The following is a 25170-nucleotide window of genomic DNA, read 5'->3' on the forward strand; positions in this document are numbered from 1 at the left end:
CTCCCTATAACCCTCACACCCCTGAACACTACAGGTAATTTAGCATCGCCAATCCACCTAGCCTGCACATCTTTGGACTGTGGGAGGAAACCAGAGCACCCGGAGGTCACTGACCTTATGTCACATTTATGTGGTATGATGTTAATTTTTGCTTGGAAAAACACCTCTGACTTTCCTTTAGATTCTTACATTAAAGGTGCTATATAAATGCAAGTTGTTGAGTCAAGTTGGCCCTTTTGAGGGCTTGAAAATGTGCCTCAGAACAGGAATGATAAACAATTCAGCATCACCATTTTCATTCAAGGTATTATTTCATCAGTAATTCAAATAAAAGGTGGAAGGAAAAAATAATATTTGAGAATTACATACTCTATTTAATGCACAGAAACAGGCCATTTGCACAAAATGGTCTACACTGTTGCTAATGGTTCACATGATGAGAACATCGTTTGGCATCAAGGAGCCCCATTAAATTTTAAGTCAGTGGGAATGGGGAAAACTTCCTGCTGGTTAGAGTCAACACTAGGCCAGTCACCACACTGCCAAAATGTCATTGCAAGAGTTCCTCAGGGTAGCAACCTAGGGCTCAACCAGCCTCAACTACTTCCTCTAAGACATTCCCTCTATCCTAAATTCAGAAATAGAGATGCTCACTGCTGATTGTTGAGTAACATCCATCAGATACTGAAGCAGCCTGCTCCCAGAAGAAGCAAAACCTGATTAACATTCAGGCTTAGGCTGATAAATTGGCAAGTAACATTAATGCCACACAAGTTGTCAGGCATTACCATCTCCAACAAGGGAGAATTTAACCATCTCTTCATGACATTCAGTGGTTTTATTTTTGCTCTCTCCTAATAAACATCATGCAGTTACCATTGACTAGAAACTCAACAGGATTTAAAATAAAAGCAACTGAATAGGACTAGCCCTATAAATACTGTGACTACAAAACAGAGCAGAGACTGGGAATTCTGCAGGAAGTAAATCACCTTCTGAGTCCATAAAACCTATCCATCATCTACAAGGCACAAGCCTGCTGTCTAATGGAATACTTTCTTCATTACTGAACCTCTTGCCTGAATGTGCGTCTCCATCAGCACTCAAGAAGCTCAACACCTTCTAGTCAAAACAGTCTGCCTGATCATACTCCATCCACCACCACAGGCATTCACTCCTCCCACCACTGATGTGCAGCGGTGGCAGTGTGTACTATATCCACGATGTACTGCAGTCATTCACCGAAGTTTCTTTGACAAAACCTTACCAACTTATGATTGCTACAACCAAGAAGGATGTGTGCATGGAAACGCAACCATCTGCAAGATTTCCTTCAAGTCACTCACCATCCTGACTTGGAATTTTATCACTGTTCCTTCAGTGTTGCTGGGTCAAAATCTTGAACCTCCTGTCCAACAATACGATTGGAGTACTTGCACCACATGGTTTGAAATGCTTCATGTACACTTGCCATCATGAAGACACACAACCAAAACTAGCTTTGCTGGCAATGGCCACATCCCATGGAAGAATAAAAATAGAACTTTAAAAAAGTCCTCTGTTTTCCCTTTATGTACTTAACTGAACTGCCCTGAGATGCCTCTCTGACACTGTAACTAATCTGTGCATTAGTGAATTCTACATTCTAACAATTCTGAGCAGTTTCTTCCGAATTCCTTATTAGATTTATTAGTGATTAATTTATATTCATCAACTCTAACTGTTCATTGGATAGTAATTTCAGTTCAATATAATTATTAATTTGTCCGCACAATGTCGCTCTCCATTGCGAACTGAATGTCAGAATGAGTTTTGTAACCAGATTTTTTTGTGTTTGTGAAACTGTTAATACATAATGAATGTAGTGTTCTTTTATCGCACAGAAAACTAAGAACAGATGAGGGAGCAGCAGATTTGACTGCTGCGTCGATGGGCGCAAATTAACACTGAATAATTTACTGTTCTTTGTTGTTTCTTTTTGGTGAGCTTCTCCCACTCTTTGTGTCATAATCTTCAAATAAAAACTGCTGACAATCTACAAACCTGACTCTGTACCTTTTATTGCTAATCTTGAGCTGAAGAAGTGTTGTCCTGTCTTGAAAAAGTACCTTGTCTTAATGATTACCACACCCCAAAAGGGAAGCAAAAGTAGGAACTTACAGTTACAACATTTAGACCACCATTTTATGGTATCTTGAGATTGCAAGAATCTAAACATCTTCCTCAAAAGTGTTTGCTGGCTGAATTTTGTGGTTTTTTTCTCTGTATAAATAAGTCCATGACTCAATCAAACTATTTCCAGTAATAGTATGAAAGGATGAAGAGAGAATTTCATGCTGCACAGCATGGTTCAGATCAACAATCAGGACCAAATTTTATGGAAAGATGTTTCCGATTAGAACGCTATGAAAAATTTATGGAACCAAGACACAAATTTAGTGGAGACTACCTCCCTTACAATGCACTCCTCCCCACTTCCTCACCATCAATACCAACACCACCAATAGTTGTGTTGGAACTTGTTTCATTTTGACTCAATTGAGGATGTCCGATTCCATCGTCACCCATTCCCTAATGACTGAATTCTTTTATTTTTGCATCTTAACCATCAATACTACTTCCTTAGTTAATGGTAGATAGCTGCGCTAGAGTTACGGGGAGTGGAGAGAGGGTGTGCGTTGGATCTCAGACTGGAGGCATTCCCTATTATCTACAGGCAATCAAAGCCTTAGCAGACCTCAGAAGTGCTCTCACATTATACAGATGACTGGTGCTGGTTTAACCCGAGGGTCACCACGCCTCCGGCAAGTGGCAAAGATTGAAAAGTAGAATCCTTTTATGATAACTTCATAGAACATAGAACATTACAGCACAGTACATGCCCTTCAGCCCTCGATGTTGTGCCGACCTGTCATACTGATCTGAAGCCCATCTAACCTACACTATTCCATGTACGCCCATATGCTTATCCAATGACGACTTAAATGTACCTAAAGTTGGCGAATCTACTACTGTTGCAGGCAAAGCGTTCCATTCCCTTACTACTAAGTAAAGAAACTACTTCTGACATCTGTCCTATATCTTTCACCCTTCCATTTAAAGCTATGCCTCCTCGTGCTTGCCGTCACCATCCTAGGAAAAAGGCTCTCCCTATCCACCCTACCTAACCCTCTGATTATTTTATATGTTTCAATTAAGTCTCCTCTCAACCTTCTTCTCTCTAACAGAGCCGGTATACAGATTGAACCTGAGATAACAAGGTGTGGAGCTGCATGAACACAGCAGGCCAAGCAGCATCTCAGGAGCACAAAAGCTGATGTTTCGGGCCTAGACCCTTCATCTCATCCTTTCTTATCTTGGATTCTCCAGCATCTGCAGCTGCCATTAACTCTGATACAGACTGAACCTGTGCTGTCGGTGTCACTCTGCATTGCAAGCCAATTGTACAGCCAGCTGAGCTAAACCGATCCTCTACAGAATAACATCCCTGTGTCAAGGAACCCTTATCCGCCATGACAGATTTTCAGCTTTTTCTTCCCCTCTTTGTTGCACTGCTTTAATCATTTGTACCTCCTGTAGACTTATTTTTTCCACTTATTTGTATCATTATCATGCCCACTTTTTGCCTTGCATCCTTTCAATAATTGCCCGAATCATTATCTCCGTTTCCCTGTCTTTGGCTGGTGCCAGACTGGCTTGGCAATTATAGAAATTTTTGGGTTTATTTTTTAACTTGTGGATTGAATAGTTTATCTTCCACTGCATGCGCTTCTTGTGCTGTTCAGTAGTCTGACTGGAGGGACAACTGGTACAAGCGTGTGATTTACTCACTCAATCCAATCCTGATCCAAGCAATTTGAGGAATCTTTGTGGCTCGAAATCAGAAAAAAAAATTACTCAGGCACTTTAAAAGAGCTGCAGTTAATCTTTTCATGAGCATAGGATGTTTCAAAATCCTTGACTGACTGGGAGTACATTTTTAAAGCATATCCATCATTGCCAAATGGGAAACATGGCAACTACTTTGTGCAAAGCTAGCTCCCACAAACAGAAATGTGATAATGATGAGATAATCTATTGGTTGATTGAGGGATAAATATTAACCAGGACACTAGGGGAAGCTCATTGCTCCTTTTCCAATTAATGGCTTGGGACATTTTATAACCACCTAAAATGATGGGCAAGAACTCAATTTAGTGCCTTTGAAAGATAGTTTTTCTCATAGTGCAGCAGTCACTCAGTACTGCACTGGGAATGTCAGCTTAGAGTCAATGCTCCAGCCTCTGATTTGGGAGCTGAATCCAAAACCTTCTGACTCAGAGGTGAGAGTGCTGCCAACTGTGCCATGGATACAAACATTTAGCAATATAGCGTCCCAAATGAAATCACAGATCCACTTTCCCAACTCAATCAACCTCGGGGGCCCGACCGCCCAAAGCTGGGACTGATCGAATAAATGAATATAACATTAGAATCTTGAACTGAGTAATTCACAGATGGTGTAAACTGGCTGCCGCTCTAAACTGTTCCAAATTCCTATTGCAGTCAACAGCAGCCTAGCAAATGTTCCGAAAACACGTTTTGCAAGTTCAAATTGTTAGCTGAGAAACCTACTCCACTGATTTCTGATGAATTCCTTTAGTTATTTGTTATATTGAACAAACCTCTTGCACCATTTGGCAGGCTAAATGCTGTTGGTCACAATAACAGCTCCAGAGTAGATCAAGAAGATACTATTGCTCACTATGGCACTTACGTAAATTGTATTTAATTACATGCAGGTAGAGTGCGCTAATTGTCATTTTACTTGAGCCGTTGTGGTATGGTGCTAGTGTCTCTACCTCTGAGCCGGGAGGCCTGCATTCAAATCCAAAGTGTTCCAAAGGGAATGTAGTAATATCTGAATAGATTGATTTGCATATCCTTGAGCAGGTATAACGAGATACCGGGGGCAGGAGGTACAGTAACCAAGTCCCCTCTGAGGATGTGATGGCCATGGAACTGTGTGATGACATGTTTGAAAAAGATTGATAATAAACTTTATGAAGAGACACCCAGTCTTGAGGCATCAATATATCCGATACCATTTTAGTTGAAATCTTGAACATAGGAGAAGGCCATTCAGCCCTTATTATATTATAATGCAGAGGCTGGATGCATCATTTTACCTCACACACCTAAATTTTAATTTAAATTTGTTCAGCTTCCTTCCACAATTTAAAGGTGCTCCTTTTAGGACTTTTATCAGGTTTAATTGGTTCATTTTTATCATCATCATTCATCATTGGCAGTCCCTCATGGATGAGAGTGACTCTCCTCCAGTTTCAGGATGAGTCAGTAGGTGGCTGTATAGTCTGATGCAGCCCTTGCAGGCTATGTTACATGTGGGACAGAAGGTGGTCATGGGAAGGGGTGGGTGGGTGAGGCGTTGGTGTGGCAGTGCTCTCCTTATGCTGCTTTCGCCTTGCCCCCACTTTTCCCTGACTGCAAGTCTCAAGGTGCTCGATGCCTTCCCGGATGTTCCTGCTCCAGTTTGGATGATCTTGGGCCAGTGATTCCCAGGTGACTGTAGGAATGCCACACTTTGCAAGTGAGGCCTTGTGTGTATCCCTGAAGCACTTCCCCTGTCCACATGGGACTTGCCTGCAACTTTCAGAGCTGGGAATACTTGCTTTGTCATGTCAGACATATCTAGCGCATTGTAGCTGATTGAGGGTGGTGAGTACCTCGATGCTGGGGATGTTGGCCCGGTCGAGGATGCTTGCGTTGGTGTGTCTTTCTTCCCAGCACATTGGCAGGATCTTGCTCAGGCAGCGTTCATGGTACTGCTCCAGTGCCTTGATGTGTGTGCTGGAGACAGTCCACGTCTCAGAGCTATACAGGAGGGGGGGAATCACCACAGCTCTGTAAACCATGGACTTGGTTTCGGATCTGATGTTGTTGTCCTCGAACAATCCCAGGTGGCCAAAGGCTGTGCTAGCACACTGGAGGCAGTGCTGGATCACTTCATCAATAGCTGCTTTGGTCAACAGGACACTCCTGAGGTATTGGGAGTGGCCAGTGTTCTCTAAGGCCTCCCCGTGGACCCTGATGATGGGGGTTTGCTGTGTAATGTCGGGCCAGTACGAGGGAGGAATATTGCGGATGTTCAGGGTGAGACCCATGCTCTCTCATGCCTCCATAAAGGTGCTGACGATGGTCTGGAGTATGCCGTCTGAGTTTACATATACACAAGACGTAATACCGCAGCTCGATGAAACTGGGTGGGGTGAATTTGGTTTTGGTTTGAAGGTGACGGAGGTTGAATAATTTCCCGCTGGCTCTCTTGGTTAGCTCTTCTCTCGTGGGGAGATTGTTGGCGGTGAGGTGAAGCATTGCAGTGTGGTAGATTGAGAACAGTGCTGGGACAATGCGCTGCTTGACACCGGTCCGAACGGGGATTGGGTGGAGCCATTTGTCATTACCACGACTTCCATGTCATTGTGGAGTAGGCGAAGGACGGTGAGAACCCCCATGGTACAGCCAAAGTGGAGGCTCCTCATTGATGGTGTCAAAGTTAATTTTTAATGAGTTAATTAAAAACATGTAAAGAGGTACTTACTGAAACTGTGTGTAGTTGAGTTAGATGATGTATGCCTATAGTGTTCCAATCTGTGAAAAAATACCAGAATAGTTGAATTGACTCCAGTATCATCCTTCACTAATTTGCTTTTTGGACTGCAACAACTCATGTAATCTAGTTTTTCTTCTGTCTTACCCTACAAATGTTGTGGTCAGAGCCAGATAATCTCCTCTTGTTATGAGGGGTAAATATTGAGTAGTAGACTGGGCAGAATTCTTCCTGCTGCTTTTCAAAACAGTGCAGTTGGATATTTTACAAACCTCAGAGTTTAGTATGTTATGTATTTGAAAATCAGCACCTGTGACCTATGCAATGTTCCCTTAGCACTCCCCCGAGTGTCAATCCAGATTTTAAACTCAAACCTGCGGAGTGGGAGTTAAAACCACAGTGAGGTGAGAGATAACCACTGAACCATGGCTGATGTAGAGCAAAAAGAAGTTGAGTTGAGGTAACAATACTTTAAAACATGGCTAACAGCTGTAAGACTTTGCCACTGGTGTGCACAAGTTCATTTTCCCTTTGCACTCTGCAAATTCTGCCGTGCAGCTGTGAGAGGGGAGAGAGGTGATTGGGGATTGCTGGAGGAGATGGTGGTAGCATAGAGGAGATCAAGAGAGTGGTGTGTTGCTCTCGTGTAGTGGTTATCATGTTTGCCTTACATACGAAAGATCCCCGGTTTGAAGCCGGGCAGAAACTGTGGTGGTCCTTCGTTTCAGCATTAGGCTTCCGAATTGACAAGGACAGAGCTTTCTTGTTGGAGTGGTATGGTAGCTCAGTGCTTAGCACTGCTGCTTCACAGCGCCAGGGACCTGGGGTCGATTCCAGCCTCGGGCAACTGTGTGGAGTTTGCACATTCTCCCCGTGTCTGCATGCGTTTGCTTCGGTTTCCTCCCACAGGCCAAAGATGTGCAGGGTAGGTGGATTGGCCATGTTAAATTGCCCATAGTGCCCTAAGGATGTATAGGTTACGAGGGTTAGACAAGGGAAATGCAGGGGTGGGGGAATGAGTTTGGTTGGGAAGCTTTTTGGAGGGGTGGTGTGGACATGTTGAGCTAAATGGCCTGTTTCCACACTGCAGGAATTCTGATTACTTCAAGTTTTAATCTTTGGTTTTCCAAGTTCATCTACCCTTTTGACACAGGTTCATGAGAAGAGATGGGCATTAAGGAAGGGACAGGCTGGTGGAGGAGGAATTTTATGTCCTGATATCAAATAAAAGAAAAAAATTACTGGATAATGAAAGAAAACAAAACAACTTGTTTATACCTTCGAAAATGTGATAATTGAAGACTTGATGCAAGAAATAACCATTATTTCTTGTGATTACACAGGAAGGAGAATTTTCATTCAGTTGGACTTGGTCATTATTTCCAAAAAATCATGTTAGAACTTGGGAAATCATAACCATATGGATGAGGTTCAGTTGTAATCCATGTGTCTAAAATGCCTGATTCAAGCTTCAAGAATCCCATTTGGAATAATGTTGCAATGTTGTTGCCAGCAGCAAGAATACAATATGTTTTTTAATGGCTGGGTTTCATAGGTTTTCTTGCTTCTGGTGTTTATCATAATAACAGTACGTTGGTATGCACGGATCTTGGAAACCATTCAATACAGAATAAACAGAATAAACTGGGTTTGCCAACAAACCACGTTTGTTGATGGTTTTACAGTAAAATTACTAAACTGTTTCCCAGTTCTGTCATTAGGTATTGAATACAGAAATTATGAACCATGGCCTATTGTACTCTCAGAATCTTGTTTTATGTCCCAAAAGGAAATGGGGGAGAAATTGCCACTCGCACACTCCACCCTTCTATCAGCATTGAGGATGAATCTGGTGTAGGAATCAATTTGAAACTATTCTAGTTACCCAATTTAGGTTGAACCTTCTGAGCAGATGATTAAATTGAATTTCTTGTTTGAGAGATTATGGAGGTGGTTCATGAAATAAAATATTGAAAAAGTTGAACAATGTAAATGTTGTGCTGTTAGAATCTGCCTAATGAGCAAATTTTGGTTTCCCATACTTGATTGTTGGCAAAGAAAAAAGCTTAGCCCCAAGTATCAAGTGGATAAAACAGCAAATCAAAAATCAAGGGCAAGACAAGCCTTTCTCATCCTTTCGAACTCTTCTCCTTCGTCTTCCAGCTTACCCAGTTAATTTGATCAGTTTTATTCACTTACTACCATTTTGTATCATTACAGTATCAGCGATTTCTTATAGTGCAAAAGGAGGTTATTTGGTCATTCATGCCTGCAGCGGCTGTCTGAATGGTACTAAATGATATGCTCATCTCCCACTCTCTCCTCAGAACCATGTACATTTTCCTTTTTAATGCTTTGACTGAATCTGCATCCACCACTCTCTTAGGCTGTGCATTCCAGATCTTAAACACCCGCTTATCGAGGGCAATCACCGTTTTTCTTTTTATTTTTCTTATTTCTGGTTTGGAACTGTGAACTGAAGTTGAGAATCAAACTTTGAACTTTGAGCTGCAGCTTGTTTTAAAAAAAGTGAACAAACCCAATATTTGCATATGGAAACTGGAAATATAATTGCAGGTTAATTATTGTTCTAAAAACAGAGCAGACATTTCAGCATGAGGAACAAAAACAAAGTTGCTGGAAAAGCTCAGCAGGTCTGGCAGCATCTGTGGAGGAGAAAACAGACTTAACGTTTCGACTCCGGTAACCCTTCCTCAGAACTGGTTTTCCCCAGTTCTGAGGAAGGGTCATCAGACCCGAAACGTTAACTCTGTTTTCTCCTCCACAGATGCTGCCAGGCCTGCTGAGCTTTTCTAGCAACTTTGTTTTTGTTCCTGATTTACAGCATCCACAGTTCTTTTGGTTTTCATTTCAGAATAAGGATGTATTGTGCTCAAGGACTGGCAGCTGGTTGGATGAGGGCAAACACAATGTATGTTGAAATAGAGAAACTGCTGATTGAACGGGTTTTGACTGGGCTTTTTAGACAAAAGGCCCATATGCTTGGAAGTTGCTGGACTACAAAGCCATTTCTTGAGTTTTATTCTTTAAGATATTTGTATCATCGATAGGCACAGGTGAGGTGCCAGAAGACTGGAAGTTGACTAATGTGGTGCCACTATTTAAGAAAGGCAGTAAGGAAAAGCCAGGGAACTATAGACCGGTCAGCCTTACATCAGTGGTGGGCACGTTGTTGGAGGGGATCCTGAGGGGCAGGATTTACATATATTTGGAAAGGCAAAGACTGAATAGGGGTAGTCAACATGGCTTTGTGCATGGAAGTCATGTCTCACTAACTTAATTGAGTTATTTTGAAGAAGTAATGAAAAGGATTGATGAAGGCAGGGCGATGGATGTGATTTATATGATTTCAGTGAAACATTTGACAAGGTTCTGCATGGTAGACTGTTTAGTAAAGTTAGATCACATGGCATACAGGCAGAACTAGCCATTTGGATACAGAACTGGCTTGAAGGTAGGAGATATAAGGCAGTGGTGGAAGGTTGCTTTTCAGACTCGAGGCTTGACAGCAGAATTGTGCCACAAGGATCAGTGCTGGGTCCACTGCTTTTTGTCATTTATATACATGTCACAGATATGAACATAGGAGGTATGGTTAGTAAGTTTGCAGATGACACCAAAATTGATGGTGTAGTAGACAGTGAAGAAGGTTACCTCAGAGTACAACAGGATCTTGTTCAGGTGGTACTATTCTTTTAAAAGCAAAATTTTCTTTCTGGCTTGCTAGCCTAACTTTGTCCCCTCTCTGCTTCGGATGTCCTGCCTCATTCTGAATCATTAACCAGCCCCCAAGCTTCCACTGATATTATTCTGAAACCAGCTATCAGAGAATTGTAAAGTAGCTCGAGTGGCCATTTGTCTGACCCCCGTTGTTGCTGCTTCTCCTTTTTTGTGGGTTGGTGGGGGGCGCGGGTGATGCTTGGCTACAGTCAGAAACTGAATTTGCAGGCTGAGATTGCAAATAGAAACTTCACTTCAGGCCACTACGTAAAGCATCTGATCAACCTGCCCAACTACAACACCACTGCAGAGTACAATCAGTATTTTTTGAAATAAACTTTCTGTAAAACGTGAATGGATACCTATTATCAGTAATATATAGTTAACCCTGAGGGGAAAAATACTTGCACTTCTTTAAAGTGAAAAATTCATTGTACCCCTGCTATTATATAAATACAGAGAGATTCCTTTCCATCATCATTTGTAATTAAGTTCATCATGAAATCCCCACACATTGTAATTTGCAATATGTGGCATAGAATCCATCCTTTGTTTTGTCCCGAAGAAAGATTTCTGACTTTGTTGTTCAGTGCACCGTAATTGAAACCAGTCTGAGTTCTTCACATTTCCTCTATGTGCCTGCAAAACATCTTGTGTGCAAGGTTACAGTGAACACAGGGTATTCTCTGAAAACAGAAGGCAGCATAAAAGTCAGTGATGAGAAGGACCAGGGGTTTTGCTGGGGAGTTGAGGGTTCGGTTCTGGTTTGAACTTATTCTAAGTTCTCATTGCCTGTGTACAATTATCAGTGACCATCAAGGGGGCCAGAATAGGTTGATGCCCTGAAATTACTTAGGCAGAGCACAATCTGGCACTGGCTACTCTGCCTTGCTGCAGAAAGTGATTCCATGTGGTCAAAAAAGTGACTCCTATAAACTGGAGGAAGACTTAGGGGATTGACCTACCCATCGATCAGCAGCTGCCTTGACAGCTCAATGGTTTCTTGGATCAGGGAAATAACCAGATGAGTCTTGAATAGAAAGGGAAAAAAAATAAGTTTTAAGAAGGAACAAAAGCAATGTAAAAGGTTTAAATTTTAACTTTAAATTTGTAATTTACTTTCCAGCACTGTACTGTATTTCCTATCTTAGACAACCTTATTACCCCTTTCAGCTGCTCCCAATATGTCTACTACATAACCACAATAAGGTAAATGAAATCAAACCTTCCTTTCACAAGTAACAGACAAGTTTTTTGCGAAAATTTGTAGCTCGGGTTGGGGATGAGGTTGGTGACTTGCTCACCGAGCTGGGTGGTTGCTATATAAACACCCCCTCACCATGCTGGGTAATGTATTCAGTGTGGTCTCCAGTGAAGTGATGTTGTTCTACTCCGCTTGATGTTTATATGATCCAGTCTGTTGAGTTGGGCTGTGTCATTTCCAGTTCTGTTCTGGGTAGGTTTGGAAATGGAGTCTAATGCCACATGTTTGTTGAGGTGCTGCACACCTCATCTCAGTGTACTCAGACGATGAAGGCCATCAGTTTAACTGGGACAACGTGACCATCCTAACTCCAGCCAACCACTCGCACAGGAATTCCTAGAGGCCTGATTTTCAACCCGTAATGCAATCAACAAACACATAGAATTTAGACTTCATATACAAAACAACTTAATAGACTGGATTATTTAAATACCAAGCGGAGTAGAACAACATCGTTTCATTGGAGGCTGATGATATTACCCAGTACGATGACAAAACGTCTGTAGAATAACCAGCCAGCTCAGTGAGTAAGCCAACAACCCCAAGGAACTGATATATCAAGCTACTAGTGGTCAGTTTAAGGAATTATATTCAGCCTCAAACTCTGCAGGTTTGTATGAAACACAAATGTTTTAGATCTAAGCAGTCCTTAAATCCCCCAATTGCATTTTAACTTTAAATCAGTCGTTGCTATGTGTTACATATTTAGGAGATGTATCTACATAATTCCCATAAATGATGCCATTATGCAATTATGAAGGTATCAGAGATATTCTCTCTGGTGTCCTGGCCAATATTCCTGTCTCAATAGACATATTGCTGCTTGTGGACATTTGCTGTGCACAAAAGGGCTGCTGTGTTTCCTATGTTACAACTGTGATCATACTTCAAAAAATTTTTTCATCGGCTGTAAGCCAGCTTGGGACAGCGTGATTTCATAAAGAGTGCTATATAAATGCAAATTCTTTAGTTCCTTGATGAATTTTTTATGTCTCAGTGGTGACAATCAAATCCCGTATTTGCTGTGAGTTGTGTCAGCCACAAACAGGCTGTGTGCTTCATCCTTAATAGCCCATAGTGGGATGTCTTTCACAGGCAAATTCACTCACTCTCCAGGTGTTGGACTTTGAAATTCTTAGACGATGTTTCTTCCTGTGTTTTTCACAGAGCAGTTAGTGTTGGAATTATGTGGGTTTTGAGGTACGCTTCTGTTTCCATGCAATAATGGGACTGTGCACATCATAGAAACATACTGTATAGAAGAAGGTCATTTGTTCAAAAAACACTCCCCCATCCCTGGAACAACACACAACTTTTAAAAATAGGATTCGGGATGATAACACTTTTTTCTGGTTCTCCTGTTAATTCATTATTTCTTATGTGTCAGAGCAGTGGTTATAACTTGCCAATTTTAACAGGGTACATTTATAGAACATAGAACAGTACAGCACAGAACAGGCCCTTCAGCCCACAATGTTGTGCTGACCATTGATCCTCATGTATGCACCCTCAAATTTCTGTGACCATACGCATGTCCAGCAGTCTCTTAAATGTCCCCAATGACCTTGCTTCCACAACTGCTGCTGGCAACGCATTCCATGCTCTCACAACTCTCTGTGTAAAGAACCCGCCTCTGACATCCCCTCTATACTTTCCACCAACCAGCTTAAGACTATGACCTCTCGTGCTAGCCATTTCTGCCCTGGGAAATAGTCTCTGGCTATCAACTCTATCTATGCCTCTCATTATCTTGTATACCTCAATTAGGTCCCCTCTCCTCCTCCTTTTCTCCAATGAAAAGAGAGCGAGCTCAGTCAACCTCTCTTCATAAGATAAGCCCTCCAGTCCAGGCAGCATGCTGGTAAACCTCCTCTGAACCCTCTCCAAAGCACCCACATCTTTCCTATAATAGGGCGACCAGAACTGGACGCAGTATTCCAAGTGCGGTCTAACCAAAGTTATGTAGAATTTTGTTTTAGGTAGTTCAAAAAATGTGGCAGTTACTGCCTCCTGTGTGCTTTTCTGGTTTGTCAGATGAGGAACTTTTGTTTGTAAGTACCCGTGGAAGCAGCAAAAAAAGCCAAGAGTAGGCTCTCTGCTTGGAAGGAACTGACTACTCTAACAATGTGCACTGGAACAAGCATTGTCCAAAGGCAATTTTGAATTCCTCTTTTTTTTTATTTGTTTAGATGCCAGACAAAATTGTCGAACTTTAGTAACCACATTGTAAATGTAGATTTAAGACAGGTGGAAACAAATTCATGTGTTACATCATTATTCAGAGAAATACAGAGATTGTTTATGGTGTTGAGAGGGTGTTGTCATTGTGACCAATTTCCTTTCTTTCACAATAGCACTTGTGACCATACCATGTATAGAAATCTCTCAGTCCACAGTTCCCCTTTTCTGTAAATGATTTAGTTCAAAACAATTATACTCAGAAGTTGTGTCCTTTTAAAGCCAAGCAATCCAGCAGCTCTTAGCAGCTCATTCATTTCAAAGAAAACGGAAGGAATTTGTTGTTTTTGAATAGAGAAAGGATTCCAACTCCCTGAATCTTTCTCTTTCCCCATCAACTTGATCATGTTGTTTCTGTGCACCACCAGTTCCCTAAGAGGAAGGAACTGACTTTGTCATTTTATGTAACTCTTTTGATAGTTAGTGCAATGCCTGGGAAGTATATTTTGGCTCTCTTCCCATAATTTTCCCATTCTTTTTCACACTTCACATTGACATACTAACCTTGACCAGGAATTTGCAACCCGTGATCGCAAACTTCCCTTATTTTTTGTACTGTGATACTGGAAAGGAACATGGACCCAATACCATAAGCTACTCTGTCTAAAGCCTTTTGAGAGTTGTCGGCGCTCTGCCTTGAAATAGAAACACGAGTGCTGCTGTCCTGGCCGCCTGTAGAACTCACCATCATTTCGACTAATTGAGCTATCAGGGTAGGGCACTTTTCTACCCTACTCCCATGTCCTATGTTTCGGCAAGAACCATTCTGACACAATTGGTTCAACATCGACACCTAAATTTGTGTGAGTCATGGCTCACTTGGTAGTGCTATCACCCCGAGTTAGAAACTTACGTGCTCAAGTCCCCCTTCAGAAAGAGGAACACAACTAACTAAACTAGTACACATTGAGGGAATGCACTCTTGCCAGTGATGTGGTCTTTTAGATGAGATGTTAAATCAACACTCCATCTACCCCCTCAGATAAATGTAAAAGATCATGATACTATTTCGAAGAATAACAGAGGATTTATCGTTATTATTCTGTAACTATTTATCTTTCAACAAATATCATTGACCAAGATTATCAGGCCTTTATCAAGTTCTGTTTCTGGGAACTTGCTGTGTGTTAATTGGTTTCCACATTTCCTACATTACAGCAGCAATTTCACTTCAAATAATTCATTGGCTGTAAAGGACTCGTGGAGTCTCTAATCTTGAAAGGTACTATATTAATCCAAGTACTTTCTTTCAAATTTGTCTTTTACTTTTGCTTTTGCTTATACCTGGAAGCCACTGGCAATTTTACGTATACCAATTACCACAAAGAGTTTGTGCATTTAATTACTATTGGAATGGTGAGTGAAGCTGGTTAAGATTTCCATGCAATTATTTTTGTTCCAACTTTAATTTTGAAATCAGCGTAGAGCTAGTTTAAACGATCTGGTATATCTTTATGTGAGAACCATATTCAAATGCCATGTTTTGTTTGCAAACAAAATCCAGTCCAGTTTGCAAGTAGCGTGCCAAGATTGAAGTACTTCAGGGCAGTCTGTACACAGCGACAAATCTATACAGAAAATTATCAAAGATTTAACAATTTTAGTCTGTATTGAACATTGCATTCATCCAATTCAGACCTCTGCAATTTTTCATGCTTCAGTTGAAAGCCATGTTTCAGCTGTCTCAGCCCTAAAGCTCTGGAACTCCCTCCCTACACTTGCCCACCTCGTGCTAACTTTCTCTCTCTTTTCCTTTAAGATGCTCCTTCTTGAGTATGTTTTTGATCATCTGCTGCAGTACATCCTTATGTGGCTTAGCGTCAAATTTTTGTTTGAGTATGCTCCTCTAAAGTGCCTTGGGACAGTATATAAATGCAAGTTATTGAATGAATGCAACATGCTGTAACACTGTCCACACCTGAACAACAATCTGGAGATCATCTGAGCAAATGTATCACAATTTCCAAGTACAGCAGCTAAGTTATTTACATAAACAAGTGAGGTGATGTCTGTATTTACACACAATGATATTATCTGCTGACTGTGTGTTTCATCTCAGTTGCATAGTGATTCACGTTGATACTTGTTACAAAATTACACACATTATTCTGCAATCATTACTTTTGATTGATGCTGTAAGAGAAACCGAAATGAAACTGGATTCCTATGGAAACAAGCTCTGAATAATTTATGATATGATTACAATTCAAATCAGTGCATTTTTTAAAAAAATGCAAGCCTCTGTAGTCAAATCAATTCATACACTGTGGGGCAAGTTTCCATGCTCCACTCACCTGAGCTGTGGCTTGTACCAGTTCCCAATCTGAAGCTGCAGTTCTCACCTTCGATTGCCAATCCACTGGGAATGTCTGGAATCTCCAAGGAATGAAGATTAATCTCCTGGTCACTACTGTAAACAAAACCTAGTGGGGGGAAAGTCAGAACGGCGGTCAAATAATTATTTTCCAAAAGCTGTTTTGAATACTTACATTTATATTTATTCTTAACATTGAAGATGGTGAAAAGGTTGTTTTACTGGCATAAAGTTGATGACGAAACCTCCAGGAATAATTCCAAGCAGAGTTGGCAACCCTGCTTTCTTTCAGTTGATGCTTCTGATCCAACAGAAATGTCTGGAGTTCATTGGATTACTGACAAGGCCCTCGCAGCAGAGACGATCAAATAGAGACTGATTATAGAGTGGGATTCTGAAGTTCATTAATTAAAAAAAGGATTAGTCTTGCACATTTATTCCAAGAAGGGATTTCACTTGAGTGTTCCAACTTGAGAAATGCTTGGAATAAAACAGTGTCTTGTAGCTGTAAAACATCATGTGACATTGTTGCAACATGGAGTAGTATATTTGTTGTTTATAAAATGATCGGGGAAGACTGAGTGGTCCCTTTAAAAATTATGTGTTTTATTTAGGCTTGGAGATTAATTAAAATGTCTGTAGGCAGCAGCAGGTGCGTAGAGAATACTTGAAATTGAAACATTGTATCAAAAGGCTATACTGTTTGCAGGCAAAGCAGCATTTTTACCATGAAATCAAGGTTTAGAATTTAGCCAATTAATTTAAACCAGGCCCTAGATACCATAACCCAACTAAAATTAAGTCTGATGGTTTTGACAACCTAGGACCAATCCCATTCCAAGAAATTAATAGGTCATTACAGAATATCCTTTGAAAATCCAGTGAGAGTCAACTGTCATCTACCAAGAGAACAGTTCTCAGCTATAAAAGAAAGAATCACTGGCTCTCACAGAATTCTCTGAGCTCTCAGAAAACCATAATCTAAAGTAAAGGTATGGTGGCAATCTCAGCTAATATGCCTGACGCAGGAATTTGACAAAAAAAGGTGTTCATGACTGAGAATCGGTAGAGAGGGCACGAAGCATTCTGGAAGATTTATCCTGGCTGTAATTTTGAGAGGCTAAGTTTTAATTTATTTTTCTTATTGCTTTGGTTTATATAAATGGGAGTTGTAATCATTGGAACAGCATACCATTAGAATTTTGTTTTATTTGAGAATAGTTAGTAAGGGGAAATTGTTTGTTTTGCTACTAGTACTGTAAATTTGTTCATTGTTAAAGTTAGATAAATAAATTGTTACTTTTTGATTGTACAGTGACTGTCAGCAGTTTATTCAATTAATCTCTCTTTTATAACAGATGGGAGGAGGTGAAAGGCAGGTTATACCACTTTTCACACTTCCTTTAACAGAATACAAGGTGAGGCAAGCTGCTCTGGGTGTTTCAGTTTTAGTTATTAAGAGGGAGAGAGGGTCGACCTTTGCTTCATAACAGGCACACTTTTCCTTTGTTGCACAGGTTATACTTGACTACTGACTAAGTGATTCTGCAAGAGCAGGCTCTGAGGTAACTGTTAACCCAGAGTTACTTCATTCTTTTTCTTTATGAAATGTAGCATTTACAGAACTCGCAGGGGTGTTTTGGATTTACTTGATCTCATTAAGATTCTGGAAAGCAGCGTTGCTAGAGGGTCATGAATAGAATCCCCTACAGTGTGGAAACAGGCCCTTAGGCCCAACAAGTCCACACCGATACAAAGATGTGGTACTGTTTTGAGTCTGGCTGGAATGGTGAAGCAGCATTTTCCAAAACTAGCTAGGTTTTGGAAAGTTTCCATCAGACTGGAAAGAAGCAGGTATAAACCCTTTCTTTGAGACTGGAGGTGAGAAACTTGAGGTCATTAAGGTTGACATCAGTCATGGGGAAGGTGTTAGAATTGATCATTAATGAAGCTATAGGTGGGTACTGTATTTAGAAAAAATTGACGCAACTGGGAAGAGTCAGCATAGTTTTTGTGAAAAGGAAATCATATTTAATCAATTTATTGAAGCTCTTTGAAGAGTAACATGCACTGTGGATAAGGAGGAGTTTACTGGCATACCTGGGTACTTGGATTTCCTGAAGGCAACGGTAAAACCAATGAACAAAAGGTTTACAGAAAATTGGAAACACAAAATGCATGTTTTGAAGATTTTTCTTCCACTTTGCTGGTAGCGGGTCCTAGAGATTAATCTTTAATTCCTGGAGATTCCAGGATAATCCTCGAGGGATGGCAACTGAGCCTGGTGTTGTGTAGGTACCTGGCTACCTGCTGCTTTTGATGTGATCATTAGGGGGCAGGATAGAGGGAGGGGGTTTACCATTGAAAGAATTAGATCTCGTCTGTTGGAATGAACTGTGTTTCCCACCTTGGTCATGAAACGTCTGCCCTCAGCGTGATACTTCCCGTAAAGACAGCTCTCAGACACTTTCCCTTTAATGAATTGGGTGTGAACCAATGCTACACAATGTATAAAATTGTAAATGAACTTGCACTTCAAAATGAAGAAAAGGCCAAAACATTTAGAGCACAACAAGTGTTGCAAATACCAGTGTTGATTTAGTTTTCAGTCAGTAGCTGGGTGACTTGACTGAGAAACTGGAATGCATGACTGAGAAAATCCTGCTTTAATATTTGTGACTTCAAATGGAATTTTAATAAGCTATTTTATTTTACCTTACCATATGCAGTTACACAAAGACAGAGGGGAAGTCATACTGCAAAGCCAGTTGAGGAAGGAAATCGCCTTGGCTGATACTTGGTGTAGCAGAGCAGACTGTTTTCTGCACAAGAGTGTGTCTGTTTTCCTGAACTCTATGGCACAGTGCAATTAACAGTTGTTTTTACACACTATAGCCCAACTCCTTCCTCCAATTTATTTTTGTAGCCCAGAGTACATCACTGGTGGAATTTTTCCAAGGAAAATATTCCAGTCTATCCTTGGAGACACATTCCATGCGCTGCGTTGTGAACATTCAGTTACTTGTGGTGTTCTTTTTGTAGATTTGCTTGGTGACATTTTATCAGCCATCACTATGTAAAATTGCACCGCCAAAGAAACAAAGCAATCCACTAATAATTATTAAAGTTTTTGTACCAATTCAGCTGTGTCCTCATTCTCATCAAATTGCTCACTGGAGGCAGGCAAGGACTGACCATCTGAAGCCTAAATTTCTTCATGGTTAGTGGTCACTTTGCTCCATAGTTGGCAAGCGTTTTACTCTGTATTGCCTGAACTTCTAAAATTCTCATCAATGTTTTGAAAACCCTCCATGGGCTTGCTCCTCCTTCTCTCTCTTTCTCTCACTACAACCCTCAGAGTTTATTGCACTCATCCAGTTATGATTTCTATTGCCTTCTTGATTTTCAAGATTCTGCTTTTAGCAATTAGGCCCCAAGCTATGGAATTCCCTCCCTAAATCTCTCTACCTCGTTTTCTTCTTAAACCCTACTCGTTTGACCAAGTCTTGGTCCTATTAATTCTTTAGACGCCTGGTGTCAAATTGACTGAAAATCCTTTTATGAAGTATGTTTGGATGTTTAATAAATTTATAGCTGTTACATAAACACATGTTGCTATTGTTCTGCAGAGGGCTACAAATGTTTCCATCTTTCTCAATCTTCCTTCCTTAGTCCAAAAGGAAACTGTGAATGTGTGGATTCCGAATGGACATCCAACGTTCTTCCACTCTGAACTTAACAGGACGCTTTGTGAAATCATATTTTCACAGTCCTGGAGAAGGCCATTCAGCCTCATTCTGACTACTAACTCATTTATTCCTGTTTGCTTGTCAGTTTACTCAAATGATTTCAACTTCTCTTTCCCCCACCCCTTACTTTTTGTGCTTCCCCTCATCCCTTTTAAAAACTGTTTCTGGATTTCCCCCTCCACCATAGTTCTTTGTCAGACGTTCAATGCTTTAAAATCCGAGCACTGAAGACATCCTCATGTAATTGTTGAAATATTTGATACCGATCCACTGAACAGTGGAAGCAGGACCTTCTTTGCCTTGTAAAGAAAGCACTTGCATTTCTGCAGCACTTTTCATAATCTTGGGATCTGCCAAAGCACTTTACTTTAAATAGTATTTCACTAATTCATATAGTCATTCTTGTGCTGCAGCAAGACAGCCTATGATTTTGATGTCCTATTGAATTCCCTTTTAATCTTCTGTAATGAAAAGAACCTGACAGTCTCTTCATAACTAAAGTCTCTTGTGCCTTTTTATTTATTGATGAAATTGTTTATTCTCAGGTTAAAATGCTGGTACATTAAAACTGGCAATGATGGAAAATTCTAGAGGGACATTTCATATCAAGTCGCCTGGATGAATAACAGCACAGAAACAGGCAAATAAACCATTAGCACCTGTTCTGTTCAGTGATATCGAGGCTGCTCTGTGTATTCACTGCATCCATCCACCATAGTTCCATATTCCTAATGTATCAGTTTTGAAATTTTCCGTTTTAATTCATTTGAGGGGTGTGGGCATTGTTGACTGAGCTGCAATTTCTGCTCATTTTCAATTGCCCTGTGGACATTAAACATCAACCACACTGTTGTGGGTCTGGAGTTACCTGTAGGCCAGACCATGTTAAAATGGAGATTTCCTTCCATTAAGGACATTAGTGAACTTGATAGGTTTTTGTGACTATCAGCAGTGGTTACACAGTCACCATTAGGCTAGCATTTTGTTCCAGATTTGTAATGAATTCAAAATTTCACCATCTGCTATGATGTGATTCTAACATGTGGTTCTGAGCTACTAAACCAGTGACATCGCCTCTCACACATTACTCCCTGCAATTACCCCCTATCTCAGCAACTTCTTGGGTGGATATAATCGTCGATATTTCCACTGACCTTTGTTTGAAGAAATACTTCCTGACATCTTCCATGAATGGCCTAGATCTCATTTGAAGCTTGTTCGTACCCCATTAGAGGATACTGGTAGAAGGAGATAGACTATTGTCTCACCCCTTAATCTTCAATATTCAGGGGAATATTAATGTGGTTTATGCGACTTGTTCTTATATTTACACCCTTTGGCCCTGGGAGCATTATGGGCCAAAATTTGTGCAGTAAGACACCACCCCCAAAAGTGAAAGAACAGTGTTTCCAACTGCAAGCAAAATATTTCAAGCATTTAGCTTCTGATGGTTCAGCATGTGGACCACTCCATGACTTTTCAAAAAATAATTATATTGGTTTACCTGATGGAATAATGTACTGAGGTCAAGTCTCAAAGCACCCAAATTACTTGGCTGAAAAATTCTTTCCAGCAGACAATAAAATGGCCACAGGATTGAATTGGTGGGCCTGATGTCCCTCCAAGCAATAGCAGCTGAAATCACAGAGAGATAATATTGCCTTGGCAGTTTTGTACCTGTAAAACCGTGGAACAAAATGGGACAAGTTTCTCTGGTAATTGTTTCCATGAGTGTAGTCCAAACAGAAGATTTCAGACTCTAAGAGTTCCATCACTGAGTTGCTCAGCAATCAGTTGCCCATGTGATCAGAAGTGCCTGTCCTCTCAGGGTGTCCCATGATAAGGAGACTCTCTCTCCTGACCCCATAATTCAGACACAAGCCCTCTGGGTTGGCCAGTCAGATAAGTCCACCTCACCCCTAGAATTAGCTACCCTTGTGGCAAGCTGTAGTGCCTTGTATCACATGACAATGTGTGACTCTTCACACATTGTCAACTTCCATTTTCATCCATTCATTCACATTGGCACATTTTCTCCATAGGATTAAAAGTGACACCTTTCATGGCATGATGACCTCCCAAAGCACTTCATAGTCAATGGATATTTTATTTTTAAAAGTATAGCAAACTGCAGTTGTTGTGCACAACAAGGTCCCACAAGTGATCTTGAAAGAAGGATAAATGTTGGTCAGGTCAGCAAGGGGTCATCCCTGCTCTTAGAATAGTATAAGAGGACCTTTATGCCCTCCTGTGCAGGCATCTTATTTTACTGTAGCATTCAAAAGACAGTACCTATGACAGCACAGCACTCCTACACTGCTTCATGAAAAGTATTCGTGTGAGTTATGGACTCAAGTCTCTGGAATAGCACTTGTATTCACGACCTCCTGCTGGAAGGGCAGGACTCCTCAACATTGATATTCTACAGGTTGGAAGAAAGAACTTTGCATTGCTTAGAGCTGTGAAGGTATGGGGACAAGTTTCCGAGCTCTCTGCTTAGACAAGGAATAGTGTACTGCTCAGGCTGCATGATTCACTGCTTAAATTAATATTTTTCTCTGCAAATTACAACCTCTGAGCGCAAGCTTAATTATGTGTAAGCCTTGAAATGGTCAAACAAGAAATGTTGATTCAGCTTTGTGAAGAAAAACACCTCTTTATATGCCCTTTGTTATTAAAGTCGCTGAGTCAACATCGCACATATACACATCTGTGCTGCCTTTTTCTTATTATATGTAATGTACTGCTTATCTGACTGTTACAAATATTGTCTCAAAAAGCAAAATACTTATCCATATGTAATAGATGCCACATAAGCTAGCAACATGTTTGAAGCAAAAGACTGGGTAGGTGGGAAGCATTTGACACCCATGGAGCCCTGGCAACTGGCATCACTGAGGCTGGGGGCAGAAAGGTTGTGGGGAAGGGGGATAGAATAATAAAAGTCAGTTTTACAATTCAGTCGATCAGAAAGAAACATCATTTCTCTTTAACATTTATAAATGTTAATGATGTTAATCCTTCCCAGAACACTGAGACGTTGCAAAAGATCTGACAGAAAACTCCCCCTCCACCTATCCCTGTGCTAACTCCTCGCCCTGTGCTTCCCTGCTGCTCCTCTCCTTGCCCACTCCCTCCCTTAATCTCCCTCCCTTAATTCCTTAATCTCTTTGTTCCTCTGCTTTTTCCCTTCTCCCTTAATTCCCCCTCCCCTGTACCTCCACCTCATCCGCCAGCGGTATAGTCTGCACCCTCCTGTGCTCTTCCACTCCCCTCTGCCTCCTCTTTACTGGTCAGAAAGGTGGTTCTGTTAACAGCAACGGTCCCCACCCTTTACATTTAAATAACCTTGACATAGATTTTCAGATGAGGTAGGAATAACGTCAGTGGGCAGATGGAAGGTTTTCTGCACTCTAGATCTGTGTCCCTTTGCCACCCCCCAACCCCCATTCAGCATGAATTTCAGAGCTGTGGATTTAAGCAGTTTTTCTGCTAATGGGTATGAGTGCCATGCACAACATACACATTAATATCAGAAGAGGCCATGTATTACACTCCACTTTAATAGCTTGAGCCAAGTTGGTTGCAGAACAAAAGTGCCCTAAGCTAATGCAGCTCCAGATATTTAGAGCAGATATGAGTTTCACATTTATGTCAGTGTAGGGGAGGCCTCGTTTTCCTTGCTTTCCACAGTATTGTTTCATTCCTGGCATTAGATAGGCTTTTAGTTGTGGAGAGATATTATTAGAGCTCACATAGTACTGCAGTTAAAGCAAAAATCTATTCTAAAGCCAATAATTGTGAACAGAATTCTCCTCTTACAGAACAGTAGATTACTGAATTATGTTTTGTGAATATGCTATTTTTTCCTGATATATGCATGGTGTACAATCTGAACATCTAAAAAAAGCTTTTCCTTTACATAACACCATTCACAACCTGAAGATGACCCAAGGTGCCCTACAGCAATGAAATGCTCAAGTAAATGCAAGAAGTATGGCAGTCAGTCTGTCCATAGCAAGGATCCACAAACAACAATGTGCTAATGACCGGTTAATCTGCTTCAGTGATGTTGGTAGAGTAAGAACTATCACAGCAATCACAGAATGATTACAATGTAACAGGAGGCAATTGGCTTCTTGTGTGCTCAGTCTCCAAACTAGGATTTTACTTTCATTACTTTCATTAGAGGGAACAATTTCACCCCATCTGCTCTGCGTGAACCCATCATGATTTTAGAAACCTCTATCAGACCTTCTTTTCTCTGAGGAATATGTTTCTAACTTCTCTAATCCATCTTCATAACTTAAATTGTCATCACTGGCATTGTTCTCATGAATCCTTTCTGCCATATCAGCCAGGACGTGTGGGAGCAATGCCCTTGCTCTCCAAAATATGGTAACTGGACCTTTCACAGCCGTCTAAGATAGCAGATACACAGTACATCTTGTTTCTGTAAACCAATCTAAATCCACTACACCAATATTTTTGTTAAAATGCCACCCGCTCAAGGACAGCATCCCATAATTCCTCATGTATATTTAAGGTTGAGGTGGATAGATTCTTGACGAGTAGAGAACTTGAGGGTTACAAGGAAAACATAAGAAAGTGAACCTGTTTCATACTGGATCAACCATGATCCAATTGAATGGCGGAGCATGCTTGAAGGACCAAATGACCTATTCTGGTTCCTATTTCTTGTGGTCTAATACAGGATGTTGCCCATGAATAAATCTCATAGTCCATCAGTGTTGGAATCAGAGTCTTCACTTCTATGTGAACTCTTCATTTCAGTTGTAATAAAAAGTAATGAAACCCTTACACATCAGACTTTGTCATCACATGGGCTTCCACCACAACCAACTCCTTGGCAGCCACGAATGGTTCCAATTCACAGCTATGGATTCTCCCAGGCTCACACTTGCCCACTGCTTTGTCTGCTCAACTTCTGTACTCTCTCTGGACTCCATCTCCACCTCTCATTTACTCCTCCCCATGCTACTCACCCCAACTTCAGCAATATATACCAACCTTCTAGCTACAGTCAGTTTTGAAGAGAGGTCACTGGACCTGAAACACTAACTTTGCTTTCCCTCCACAGGTGCTGCCAGACCTGCTGAATTTCTCCAGCTATTTCTGTTTTTGAGCTCGACATGGAAGGCTGACCTTTAATGGAATACTATGCTTTATCTTGCTGAGTGGGAAGGGCCAAGGGAGAAAGATTCAGATCTAGTGTCATTACATAGTCAAGGAG

At 40.9% G+C, this 25170-nt stretch overlaps 2 protein-coding genes across 4 annotated transcripts in view; one reads left to right on the plus strand and one right to left on the minus strand.

Moving 5' to 3' along the window:
- LOC125462293 (uncharacterized protein C7orf50 homolog) overlaps positions 1-25170 on the plus strand; it is a 335367-nt gene that overhangs the window by 274730 nt on the left and 35467 nt on the right. The window lies entirely within an intron of this gene.
- gpr146 (G protein-coupled receptor 146) overlaps positions 1-25170 on the minus strand; it is a 90888-nt gene that overhangs the window by 61214 nt on the left and 4504 nt on the right. Inside the window, exons 2-3 of one of the 2 annotated variants that reach the window (XM_048552160.2) lie at positions 16148-16276; positions 6602-6651 (exon numbers count right to left, since the gene is read on the minus strand). The gene's annotated coding sequence lies outside the window, so the exon portion shown is untranslated. The remainder of the gene's footprint in view (positions 1-6601; positions 6652-16147; positions 16277-25170) is intronic. The other variant, XM_048552158.2, reaches the window with a different exon arrangement.

This window comes from Stegostoma tigrinum, chromosome 23 (genome assembly GCF_030684315.1).
Source record: "Stegostoma tigrinum isolate sSteTig4 chromosome 23, sSteTig4.hap1, whole genome shotgun sequence".
NCBI lineage: Eukaryota > Metazoa > Chordata > Chondrichthyes > Orectolobiformes > Stegostomatidae > Stegostoma > Stegostoma tigrinum.